General features: G+C 34.6%; 1 protein-coding gene across 1 annotated transcript in view; it reads left to right on the top strand.

The window, feature by feature from the left end:
* Window positions 1-4,600, top strand: part of LOC127808209 (CST complex subunit CTC1) — a 110,250-nt gene extending 105,650 nt beyond the window's left edge. Inside the window, exon 14 of the transcript XR_008024887.1 lies at window positions 4,489-4,600. The gene's annotated coding sequence lies outside the window, so the exon portion shown is untranslated. The remainder of the gene's footprint in view (window positions 1-4,488) is intronic.
* Window positions 4,601-14,040: the final 9,440 nt, after the last annotated feature.

Genomic DNA, 14,040 nt, shown 5'->3' with positions numbered 1-14,040 from the left:
GTTTGGTAGATTCTCAAAGGCTATGACATCTATGGGTTATCGACAAAGTGGAGGGGAATATACCGTCTTCATCAAGCACATAGGAGAGAAGGTAACTACCATACTTGTCTATGTTGATGATATTGTAGTAACGGGGAATGATTCAGATGAATAGGGTCTTCTAAAACAGAACTTGGCTCGGGAATTTGAAACAAAGGATTTGGGACCACTGAAATACTTCATAGGCATTGAAGTAGCTTACTCACAGGAAGGGATTTTCTTATCCCAACGAAAATATGTGCTAGACTTGCTGAAACTGGGGATTTCCTGTCCCAACGGAAATATGTGTTAGACTTACTTGCTGAAACTGGTTTGCTAGGGGGAAAAGGAGCAAGGATACCTAAAGATCCTAACACAATATTGTAGGGGAATTCTAGTGGAAAGACAATAGATAAAGGGAGATTTCAGCATTTAGTAGGAAAACTAATTTATCTTTCTCATACTAGGCCTGACATAGCCTTTACTATCAGCCTAGTAAGTCAATTTATGCATAACCCCATTGAAGATCATATGAATGCTGTGAGAAGGATTCTTAGCTATCTTAAAGCTACACTAGGTAAGGGAATTTTATTCACTCAAGGAGCTAGTTTGAAGATCCAAGGATATACAGATGCTGACTATGGTGGTTCCCTTATGGACAGGAGATCTACAACTGAGTATTGCGTCTTCCTAGGGGGGAATTTGGTTTCTTGGAAAAGTAAGAAGTAAGAAGCAAGGAGTGGTGGCTAGGTCCAGTGCTGAGATTGAATTTCGAGCCATGGCCCTCGGTGTGTGTGAGCTTTTGTGGAAATTTGATAACCAAATTTAGGTAATCCACTTGCTAGATTGATCAAATCCCATGGTTGAACGAAAAATGTTTTCTACGTCACTGATGCATTCATGTTGCACATCCTTTGCAACCGTGCATTTGTGGTCTGCTTTATTGAGTTAATGTACTCATGTTAGTTTCTCGTATATTTTTTGCTTTTTTTCTTAAGAAGTGAATGTAGGGACATTAAAGGGAAATAAGGTGGTTGTTGACAAACTTTGTTGGAAGGGTTAGCTTAAGAGGGGGAGGGAGTGAATTAAGCTTATCCCAAAACTTTTTAAACCAAATGGAAATATGAATGAGCCGAAAACAAAACAATAGAAGCCCAAGAGAATGAGACAACATATTTATCGTGGTTTGGCCCAAGACCTACATCCACTACCTTAACACTTGTCAAGGATTTTGAAACAACAACTAATCGAGTGCTTTTTTAAGAAGCAAGCACTATCCTCTATAACTTAGAGAGCTTTTTCAAGGAGCAAGCTTAACCTTCCAGCTATTTTTTTCACTCGGGCTCAAGCACTAACCCTCAAATCTCACTTTACAAGTGGAGTATAAAATAAAGAAAGATGCTTGAGGTTACATGGGTTTTCTCTCAAGAATGTACAAAATGAGCATAGAGAAAACACTCAAAAGTTGTATTTGAATTGAAGGAATAAACTTTGTAGCTTGAATTAGCTTTTAACAAGAGAAAGGATGATCTTTTTCAACTCGTCTGTAATGGTTTCAGAAGAGTTTTCTGCTTTGCTTGTTTGTAAGGATTCAACTCGTCTCAATCACTACTCTAGTTTGCTCAAATCTGTCTATACATGAAACATGAAACAAGCGAATACCTTTTTCTCTAGGCAGGGTTTCTGCTTTAAATCACATCAACTGCTGCCTTTTTCAAATTTCAAATGTAAACAAGTATATATTCAAAAAGAAAATCGAAAGGTAATTTCAATCAGCAGATATGTATATATTCACGTCAATTGATCTAAAGATGTGCAAGTTAGAACATTAAATGAGTTTGTTAGACTGTTCAATCAAAGAAATAATATAAAAAGATTTTAAATTTGCATACACAGAGTATTTGAGTATGAAGTAATTAGGGTTGCAATTGAACCGAGCTGAGTCGAGCTTCGTTGAGCTCAGGCTTGGCTCGAAGAATCAATTCCTAGCAAGTGAATTTGACAGAGGTCATCTTCGTTTATTTATAGTCATCCTATAGTGTTGCTTTTCTGCTCAGTTTCGATGTGGGATTCAAAGATTATTTGGACAATTGTGGGTATAAGTAGTAAGTCAGATGAGCAAGATGTAAAGCCATTGTGTCCAACTTTATTGTCATTGCATCCAACTTTGACAACTATATATATTAAAGTTTGGAGGCAAACACATGAATTATTTTTAGTAATATGTGCAAGGCTTCTTTGAAATGAATGAATTATAAAATTTGGAATTTATATATAAATAAATTTTTATATTTGAAATGACATAATTTAAAATATAAAATTTTACAAACTTGTGTTTTGAATAAATTTAGAATTAAAATTTTATTTACCCTTACATCCTAAAATGCCCTTGATATGATAATATTATTAAAATAAAGAGAAAAAAAAACTTTTGTGAACAAAAAGAAAAAAAAAACAAATATACATATTTTTATAGTCTGCAGTATATACACACATATATATTAAATTTTAAAATTAATATGATATATTTATTGTTGAGTTTTATAAATGTTTTGATGATGACTACATTATGCCAAAACTTTAATGTCCTCTTATATTATATTCTCTCAGAGTTATTACATTTTGTATTCTTATTTAGAATATTGATTAAGGATATGTTAAATTTATCTTGATAAGATATATGTTGATGTTGCTTTGGTCAAGGAACCTCGATAGGTTTATCTATTTAATGTTCTCATATGTGCTAAGATTGTTTTAGCCATATGTTTTATTAATATGTCTTTTAATATGCTTCTCTTTGGGGTCATCCTAAAGATAATGCAAAGTGTTTTGCTCATGACATTCTAAGTGTTCTATGTGGCAACATTACTCAAAGTTTAAGAGTAATGTATTCTATATTTGATGTTTAAATTCTAGACATCAAGATTGTTATGTAAACGATCATATATTGAAGAGATAGTAATTGAGTTTTGATCCTTCATGTTAAGGTTGTGCTAATAACCTTAATATATTTGTATTTAATCTTGCTCCTATTTATGTGTCTGTTATGTAAATAAGTTGCTTTAAGATTTCAAAGGATATCCTAAGTATCCTAATGCGTTAGTGTCATGGATAAATATTATATATTTTCATGACACTTAGAGTGAGCTTAAGGTTGGAGAATATCTTAAACACTCAAAATATGTGGAAGCATTTTCTCAAATTTAAGAGCAATATATTTTAAGTATTTATCATCTATGCTCTTGAGTAACTGCATATATATATATATATATGCTTAGACAAGTGATTCTAAGTTATTTATTTGATATTTAATATCAAATTCTTAAGCCTCTCAATGTTCTGAAATTGAATGGAAAGAACATTTGAGACTTTAGTAGTTGAACACTTGTGTTTTATATTTGATCTTCATTTCCTAAGTTATTAGTTGTGTGTTATTCTCAATAAGAAATTGTGTACGATGTTTTATAGCTTCTTATAGAATATATATCATAGATATGATTTACTCATCTTATGTGTGCTCTTGTTTTGAGAGATCATGATGCTCAAGCTAGAGTATCTTTGTACTATATGCTATGACTTGTTGTTGAATAACATATTTAGTGCTCATCATATTTGAAAGTTTCATTTTAGTCAAGTAATAATGAGATGCTTGACTTATGAATATTGAATGTGAGTATACCATAAAGTGATTGTGAATATGTATGATGCATCTTAACCTCAAATTTGTTGAGTTGAAAAAATTGGCGTTGCAATAGACACCAAAGTTTTGTGTTTGGCTTCAAACTTGCCCCAACTTGGCTCCAAACTCGAACACAAATGGGACCTATCGTAACTTTTTTACAAAATTAGAACTTTGAACAAAATTTTTTTCCAAATTAAAACTCCTAAATTATTTCCCCCAAATAGAACTCTCATCATTGCATCACACGCCCTGCTAAATGATTAAATGGGAACTGGTTCCAAAAGGGGAACCGCAGTTGCTGTTCCCAAATAACTCTTAACTGTTGGCCACTGGCCAGTTGTTCCATAAGAGCCACTCCAACTTCATTACAAAAACCTATAGTTCTATAATTTCTTGTATGTCACCACCGCCATCACTAGTGCCATGTGGTTTGTCCAGTATTGTTCTAGCTGCCATACGTTTTTTCTTTCTTTCTACTGCTGATGTCCCTCGGGTTTCTTTCTACTGCAAAGCTATGAGCGGACTTTAAGTAACTGAATTTGTGATGCTTTGCCTAAACACATTAGTTACAGATCTTGTCAAATGATTCAATTCAATTAGGTTTTTGAATAACTGATAAGGGCAACATGTTGATCTCGGCCATATGCAAATTATTATTAAATTTTCCCATCTCTGTTTTTTTTTTTTTTCTTTTTCTGGTAGTTTTCAATTGTGCAAGGGACTTCCTTATGTATGTTTGATATGAAAATTGTGAAGACAAAAATGTTGATTCTCATTGGCTTCTGTAGATGATGGCTCCTCGTTGTGTTGCAGCTGGGCAAGTAATGATAGGGCAGCAACATTGCTTAGGCTAAAAGATGGAATTCCTGGAGGAAGCAGCCTGTGGGATTTAAAGAAGAAGATAAAGAGGAGGATAGATGACACCTGTGGCAGCCCTACCCTAATTCATAAATTGGAGAAAATTTTGAATAAGCATGGTAGAGTCATTGTGAAAAATTATGGATCCTTGTTTGACTCTTCAGGTCAGCAACACTCATTTTCTGTGGATTCGGAGACTCTCCTCAGCAGCTCAGACGAGGACCTTGTCAAGGCTGTAATCTTCAATGCTACTTACTTTAGCACCTTCTGGGTAAGTTCATATACGGTCATTAGCTCTTGGAAATAATTGCAATTGCTGCATTTGATGAAGTCATTGGCCATATAAAGTAGATTTTTTCTTTATTTTTTGTTGGATGAACATATTAAGTAAGTAGAGATTCAATGGCTGGCCAAAATTTGAAGGCTAATTTGTTTGTTGGAAGGTTTTGGTTAACGAGAGGTGCTTGTACTGCTTGTGTGTTGCCAGAATGTGATTGGTAGTTTGATGGATTCAACTGCCATGAAAGAGTTAGAGAAACAGTTGGTGGGAATGGAGATGATGCCAATACAACCACCAATGCAAAATATATGGGCTAAAGAAGTTCACTACTCGAACCCCCTCCTTGAAGCAAGAAAAATACTTTAACAAGAAGAACTCGTGAACAGCTAGCGCATATTTCATTTCATGGATGTAACACCCGGTGTTACAGGTGTTAAAAGAATGAGAAAGAGAGTGAGAAAATTCCAAAAATGCCCTTGAGAAGGTGTTGGATCCTTGAGATTGAGGGTGCCCTATGAGAGGGGTATTTTGGTAATTTGGATAGAGAAATCCAATAAAGGGTATTTTGATAAATTAAAAAATAATTTCTATGTGGAATTAGGTGTGTAAGTGAATAAAAATCCCAATTTGGTATTTATGTGAGATATATGGGATTAATAAATTCACAAAGAGTATTTGGGAAATTTGAAATTTAATTCCATAAAGGAAATTTAATTTTGAAAATAGGGAAAATGGTGGATATTAAATTATTTGAGGAGAATAATTATATTTTTCCTAAGTTGTGAATTAATGTGGTAATGCCACTTGGAGAGATGAGATTAAACTTGGAAGCCAAGGTTAGTGTCATGTTGTGACACTTGGCGTTTTGTGGTTCAAGTATAAATGGGAGATTTAATTAAATGCAAAAAGAAAGGATAATTGGTCTTTCAAGCATTTAATGAGAGACATTATGGTGTTGAATTAAAGAAAATCCAAATGAAATGGGAAAATAGTCACCATTAATGTTTGAAATTATGGTGAATTAAATAAATGGAATGGAAAATGGGAAAATGGTCACCCATTAATGCTTGGAAAATGGTGGGATTTATTTAAATGGAAAATGAGGGATTTATGTCTTTCAAGTGGTCTCTCATGTGATGGTGGAAATTAGTCCCATTAAATTTAAATGGGAAAGAAAGGATATTTCAAAGGATGAGATTAATTCTTGAAATGGGAAAGTGATCCAAGGGTTGCCATTAAATCTTGGAAGTTGGCATGGATTGCCAAATGGGTGGAGAGATTTTAAAGAGAAATGATTGGAAGGTGGAAATTTAATCTCCAAATTAAATCAAAGACTAGGATTAAAACCTAGCAAAGCACGTGGATTGTGCTTCCTTTGGATGGCTAAGATGTTGTCTTGTAAAGTGAGAAAAGATCCAATGGTGGATTTTAAGCAAGACTTAATGCCATGGATTGTGTTAGTTTGGAGGGTGAGGATTTATTCTCACCAAATAAATCTAATGGCTAGGATGCATTCTTGAAATATGAGGGAACTAGTATAAAATGGCAAGAAGGGAAGTCTTGGTTTCCTTTGGCCATTTGGAGAAAGAAATGAAGAAGGAAAATGAAGGAAGAAGGAAGAAGTCTTCCATTGTTTAGAGAAAAAGAAAGAGAAGGAAAGAGAGAAGAAGAGAAAGAAATCAAGTAAGTGCATTCTTCTTTCTTTATTTAGTGATCTTTTATGCAAAGAGAGTGAATTTCCTTGTTTGAATGCCATCTTAGATGGGAAGAAATGAAGATGGGAGCTCTCTTGAGAAGAGGAATTAAAGCTTCAAAGAGAAGAATGTTAAGGTAAGGGATGGCCCCATGTGGAGGAGGCCTTGCATTGCATTGTAAGTAGGTTGCATAAATTTTTATGTATCTCTTTGCATGCTTTATTTGTTCATGAGACCTATGGCCATGGGGGTGGGAAAGAAATGGTAGGTTGATGTCTCAAATCATGTTGGGTTGTGAGGATGAAATGACCTAACCATACTTGCATGCATTTGCCATTACATAGATTTATTATGCTTGTATTTACTTTGCATATGCACCCTTATTGAGCTTTTGAGCTCATGAGGTTTGTTGAACCTCTTTGTAGGTGTTGAAAGCCTCATGGGAAAGGTGAAAATGGGAGAGAAATGGCTATGAATGGGGAAGGCTAAAGTTATGTAGCTTATGTATTTTAGTTGAAATGTAAAATAAATTATGTTTCATTTTGGTTTCATGTGTATGAACCTCCATGAATGAGGTTAGATGTAGTATTTTCCACTTTATTGTGTAAGCTTTGTGGAAGAAGAAAATGGATATTTTCTTGTAAGCCTTTGTTCCAAATAGTGGATGGTTGATGTATGTTGTGGAAGCATCAAGAGATAGGTTCAAGCCTTAATTTTGGAGAAATAAAGGCAAAATTTGGATGAAAGTGAAGTATTTTGTTAATTTATTTTTCTGGAAAATCTGGGTTTTAAAAGCCCAAAGAAAAAAAAAAGAGAAAAAAAAATGGAAGGAAAAAAGTGGAAATGGCTGCTGGCAGCAGCAGCAGGCCGTAAGGCGGCCAAGCTCGCGCGCGCGCAGGCGGCCGTGCGCGCATGCGGGGGCGCGCGGGCGGCCAGGAGTGCACGTGGGGGCGCGCGGGCGGCCGCGCGCGGCATGCGTGGCCAGCGCCTAGCGGGGCCCCGGGCGCACCAGCGGACCCTGCCGGCCAATTTTTTTAAAAAAAATGGAAAAATTGGGGAATTTTGGGGCATTTCTTAATTGAATTTGGGCCCCGGATGAATTTTCAAAATAAAGAGATTTTCGGGCATTTTTGGAGAAAATGCCGAAATTTTGGAAAATTAAAAATTTGAGTTTTTCCTCCAAAATTGGTAATCAATCAGTGGATTGGTTTAAATGGTGATTTATGGAGCCTGGTAAAATTCTTGTATGGAAAGGAATTAAATATAAATAAGAAATGGCGATTGGGCATGTTCATGAGTTTCTTTTAATCAATGCGGTGTGGTTAAAGTCCAATTTCGCTAATGAATCATGGGGATGAGGGAAGGGAAGGACGAGTCTAGTTCCCACCTAGGGCGTTTCTTCTTGAAACATAGTCCGTCTTTCATCAAAGACCAGGCAGGTGGACAATTCGGGTAATTGTTCACGAGTAACACCCGTAAGTGGGAGCGAGGCATTACAATGGACATTAGATAGAAGAAGCTAGCTAGCCCTTGGAATGATGCCTCATTTTGACTCCCAATCCCAGGTTGCAACTACAATGTATCTTTCTGATTGTACATTTGACACACACACACACACAAGCATGCCGCAGGTCGTCCATTCTTCTGTTGCCTCCATAAATTAAATTTGAATTATATTTTGCACAAAAAGCAGTCTGCAACATTGGATTGGCAGGAGAGGAGATGCTTCTGCCATGCCACCATGCACAAAAAACGATCTATTCCCCCCTTTTTCTGGACAGCTGTACTTTTAGAAAATGTCTTCTTCACATCACTTTCGAAATTACAATAAGCAATTACCTATTTTGGACACTTATTGAATATAATAATCTTGTCAGAGTCCTTATAAGAATATTTTATAAATTTAGGAATATGTATCCTTGAGGTTACAACCAATTAACTTAAATTGGAACACAAAATTGTACGAAACACAGTAATATGCGCACACTGTTAAAGATAATCATCAGATTCATTATATTTATCCATTTAGTTATATTTATTAGTTTTAAGTTTTGAGTTTATATTAGATTTATCTTTTTTTTTAAAAAAAATTAATTTCAATTGATTAAACTTATCTTTTTATTTTATATTTTACTCTATAAATGTTTTGATACATCAAAATCTTATTATCTATACAATTCAATACAATATTTTTCCTCATTTATTTTAATCGGTTTGTAGTCTCTTGTTTTTGTTTAGTTTTGATATATACATGAGAGTCTTCAAGAGACTCTTTTGCATTGAGAGTTCCCAAGAGACTCCTCATTCAATTTTATTTGTTAAAACAAGTGAGCTGAGTTTAACTTTAACTTTAAAATTTAATTTGTAATTGAGTCATTATTGACTAAAAACTCGTGAATAAGAAGTTTATAAATAATTCATAAATAGTCTCATTTATAAATTCATTAATAGATTTATTCATAAATTAATAAATATATTATTTAACGTGAAATTATTAAATTTTAAATTATTATAGTAATATCATTAAATTTAATATGTTTAAAATTATTATATATATTAATTTAATTATTTAACATAATATAATATATGTATATATAGCAAAACAAAATACCAAATTAGGTTTTGCCAAACACATTATATAAATAGTTGATTTAGAAATTAGAAACCCTAAAACTAAAAAAGTTGTAAACTGTGATTTGTGAATTGAAGATTGAAATGAAGAAGAGACCACACTTACAGTCACCATCCATCACTATTGTTGCTGCAAGCCTCTATTTCAGGCTAAATTGTTGCCAACTATTGTCATTCGCTATTATTGCACACAACCTCTTTGAAGTTGGTTGTTATGTTGTCGTTGCCTACTGTCCTTGCACAACCGCTCTGCCCTTTGTTGTGGCACACCTCTCTCTGTGTGTGATTACTCACCATCGTTGTACACCCCCTTCCTCTCTAAAGCACTGCCCGCTACTACTGTTCACTACTGTCGCCACTTGTGGCACAACCTGTCTTCGCCTACCACCACTCGATGTCGCTTCTTTGAAGCACTGTCCACTATCGCTGCTTGTCACTGCACACTTTCCTCCCTTTTTGCCATGACTCCTCGTTGTCGCACACCCTCTCCCTCTTTAATGAGCCTGAGCTTTCCTACTCGGGCTCGCCAGCAGGAGCTTAAACTTGATTCATCAAATCTAATAATGAGTCTTGCTTGAGTCGAGCTTTAAAGCTTGAGTCTAGAAACTAGCTCGTCGAGTTGAGGCTATGCTCAACGAAGCTCGGCTTAGCTTGGTTCGATTGCAACCCTACCGACAAAGAAAAATAAGACGCCTCTCTAGGGAAGGACCAGAGTCTCCGAGAGAATTATAAAAGTCTCTTGAAGACCCTTTCGCAGGGCATTTCTTATAGAACAGACATACAAATATATCTCTATGATCTCCCGACATATTATGATCAACTAAATCAATGCCAATCTCAAAAAATTAGGGACAGTTATTACTTCTCCTTTAGCTCAGCTATAAGTAGAAGAGAGCCCATTCTTTTAGGTGGGACATTTCAACCTTGCTAAACTGCTATATAATTTTGTTTGAGAATCTAAATTAAACATTAGAGTTTTTGTATAGGGAATGCCCTATATCATCTGATCGTTTCTTTTTTGCAGAATTCTTTGAACTTAGAGATGAATTCCCTAGTATAAATTATATTGTTGGGTTTAAATGACAATAATTAACATCATTTGTAGAAACTTGATCAAAAGGCTAGATTAAAACCTTTAAAATGGTTCGCACATGATCTCAAATAATGGGAAGCAAGAAAAACAAAGAGGGACATGACATTAATAGTCCTTTGAACCCACTGAAACATTAGGAGACTCTCTCGATGGGGGCTCTTGGGGCCTCCAAGACTACCCTACGAACTGTCCCTCTATGTGAGTATGAAGTCCTCCCAAAACAACATGAATAGAGCACTAGGGTTCTCTAAAAGATGGTAGTCTTCTTGCAAAGTATAATGCCTCATGCCTCACTATTGCCATCTTTACAGAACTATGAAAAAAGTGGGCAGAATGACTCAAGACATGAGACCCACTAGAAGATTGCGAGAAAATCTTTTAGAGACCCTCCAGGAGATGGGTGCCCGAGAGACCCTCTCAAACGCAATTCGACTAGGAAGTGCTGGCATAGTTGTAGTTCGAGATGAAGTTGGGATTGCATAACCTCATAGAGAAAAGTACCAAGAAATCGTGAAGAGCATGACTGCTGAAGAAGTTAGGATCCCACCAAGGAATCATCCCAAGAAATAGCAGGAGGCTTATAATCAATCCATCTTTAATGCCTATGAAGCCGCATATATGAAGAAGATAATTGCACAACTATTGGAACAGAAAAAGATGGTGCTAGTAGAAGAGGACCAACAAAAGAGGAGGATCCCTTTCCCTCTCTCCTGAGATTATGGAAAAATCCATTTCTTCTAAATTTAAAATGCCCCAACTCACCACTTACTTTGGAGAAGGGGATCTCTTTGATTATTTTTAATCTCAAGCGTAAGTAAATATGATTTTGATAATAACAAAAATATTTTTATGATATAAATATATTTTTTATTTATGCAAAATATAAATTTATTTTGAATTAAAAGTGGGTAGAAAGAGTAAATTTATTTTGAATTAAAGGTGGATTGTCTTTAGACATGTTTCCTTGTTTTAATCATTTGTCTCAAAAGTTTATGTTTAAATTTTTTATATCTTGATAAATGCATTTCTTACTCATGCATAAAGTAAATTTATTTTGAATTAAATGAGAATTGTTTTGAGACATGTTTTCTCTTACTCATGCAAAAAGTAAATTTATTTTGAATTAAATGAGAATTGCTTTTAGATATGTTTTCTTGTTTTAATCATTTATGTCTCAAAACCTTATATTTGAATTTTCAAATCTTGATTTCTCATGCAAAAAATAAATTTATTTTGAATTAAAGGTGAGACATGTTTTCTAATTGTTTGAGAAAGCCTAAACATTTTTTGAATTTCAAACTTCATATTAACCTTTTCTTTAATGGTTAGTGTGTTTGGAAGATGTATATATATAGGGTAAGTTTGGAGGCTCAAAGTGGAGAACAAATTTGATAAAGCATTCAAACAAGAGTGAGAAAGTTCGAAGTGCTGGAAATGTGCTGGCTGGTTGAATTCTCAACCGTTGGTGACTTGTTTGTAATTGTCTCTGGTTGTAAGTTTGTTATTTTTACTTACTTGTTGTGTGAGGGGATTGTATTTGCTAGTAGTGTGCTAGTGGTTCTTGCTTGGGCAAGGGATTGTATGTTGGTTCTAAATCTAATTAAAAACTAGTATTGGTTTTAGCTCCAATTGAAAGCTTATGTTGTTCTAGTTCCAATTAAAAATTAGTGTTGATTCTCCCTAGTGGAACCTCAAGCTAAGTCTTGAGAGAAATGATTAGGCTCTTTAGAGTCGAACCTCTATAAATTTCTCTTATTCCTTGTGGTTGTGTGATTTTATTGTTATTAATCTTACTACAATTATCACATATTAAGATCACAAATTTAAGAGTTTTCAAAAGAGTTAAAATTATTAATTTCTTTGAAAAACCCAATTCACCCCCCTATTAGGTATTTTTCTGGGCAACAATTATATTTAAAATTATGAGTTGGAAAAAGGGATATACATGGTTGGGAGGACGCTATTATGTGCTAAGCTTTTTCTTTGACTTTGATTGGTCATGCATATATACTTGGTTCAATGATCTGACCGAAAGGTTTATTTCATCTTTTAAGCAATTGAGAAAATAGGTCATTAAGGTCTTCATAGTTAACAACCAACGAAAGAAGGATGCCACATACTTGCTTAGCATCTAGAAAAGTGGCAAGGAAACTCCCACCCATGTGGACCAATTCAGAAATGCGACCTTAGAGATTTAGGACTTGCTTGTAGGCATAGCAGTTGCTGCAATGCTTCAAGGGACAAAATCAGTATTGTAGCAAGAATCACTCTCTTTAGATCAACCTTGCTTTGGAAGATTTGTTCGTTCAGGCCAACAAGTATATTTTATAGGTCGTATTGAAAATAGTTGGAGAACACGAGAAAAGAGACAAGAAGATAAAGTAAAGCGATGTTAACAAAGGGGCAAGCAAAAGAAAGGAGAAGTCCAAGAAATCTAATGGCCTTCCTAAACTTAAGTTTGGAAATTATACTCAGCTCACAAAGCCAATATTATCTATCTTAGTAGCCAATAAAAATTTAGCCTCATCAAGTTTCCTAAAAAGACTAACCAACCCTTGAGAAGAAACATATATGTTTTCTGTAAATTCCATGGAAGTTATGGCCACTCAATTGACAAGTGTCATGAATTAATGAATCAAATCAAGACCCTAATTAGAGAAGAAAAGTTAAGGAGGTTTATATACTCCAAAGTAGGAAGACCAAAAAGACAAGAAAGACGAGTAAATAGCAAGAAGATAGAAGATTTCCTCCAATGGATAATGAGCCCACTCACCAGGTTATTCATGTTATTTTTAGGAAGATAAAAGATTAACCGAACCCTATGAAGAAACATGGACACTTTCTATAAATTCCATGGAACTCATAGCCACTAGATTGACAAGTGTCGTGAATTAATGAACCAAATTGAGAACTTGATTAAAGAAGGGAAGAGAGGAGATTTGTATACACTGAAGAATGTAAAGGATAGGCTATGGACTATCCTCTGAGAGATAGGGAATACATACAAAAAGGAAGGCCAAAAGACAAGGAGGACGGGGTAGGCAGCAGGAAGATAAAAGATCTCCTCCAATGCATAATGAGCCTATGCACCAAGCTATTCATGTTATTTTTAGGAGAGAGACGATGGCTGGAAGTGCTTCATCCTCAAGGAAGGTTATGGTAAGACAAGCCTATCAAGTTAACTTAGTCATGAAGATTCAAGAAAACAAAAGCCCATCACCTTCGCCAAATAGAGCAAGGAGATATCATTATGCCACATGATGACCCCATTATAATTTCAATAGTAATAACTAAACACTTGATTGGACAAATATTGGTTTTCCGTTAGAACAACTTTTGCTTACTTGATTGTAATTAAGATTTACTGGATTAACATGACATACCCTATTTGATATTGTTTACAGGCTTATCTAAAGAGAACATTACTCAAGTATAAAAGATTTTTATTTGAATAAAAGATTTAATTCAGAAGATTACTTGATTATAAGAACCAACTTCCTGACCTAATATAAGAGATCACTACATTACTCAAGAAATATGGATTTTTACTCGATTAAGAAAAATAATTTACTCAATTGATATACGCACATTACTCGATTATTTTACTAACATATTACCATTTTTAGCTCATTATTTTGATCATCATCATTGACAGATATTCTCCTGTTTCAAAACTTATCATATTACTTAACATATAATCTTTCTCTTCTTATGCTTGATGGGTTTCACGTTGGTATTGATGTTCAGTTTTCAATCTATTATGGGAGATAATCATCTTCTCAAA

This window comes from Diospyros lotus, chromosome 8, assembly GCF_014633365.1.
Source record: "Diospyros lotus cultivar Yz01 chromosome 8, ASM1463336v1, whole genome shotgun sequence".
Lineage (NCBI taxonomy): Eukaryota > Viridiplantae > Streptophyta > Magnoliopsida > Ericales > Ebenaceae > Diospyros > Diospyros lotus.
Note: the sequence above shows the minus strand (reverse complement) of the source record. Positions and strands in the feature narration are given on the sequence as shown.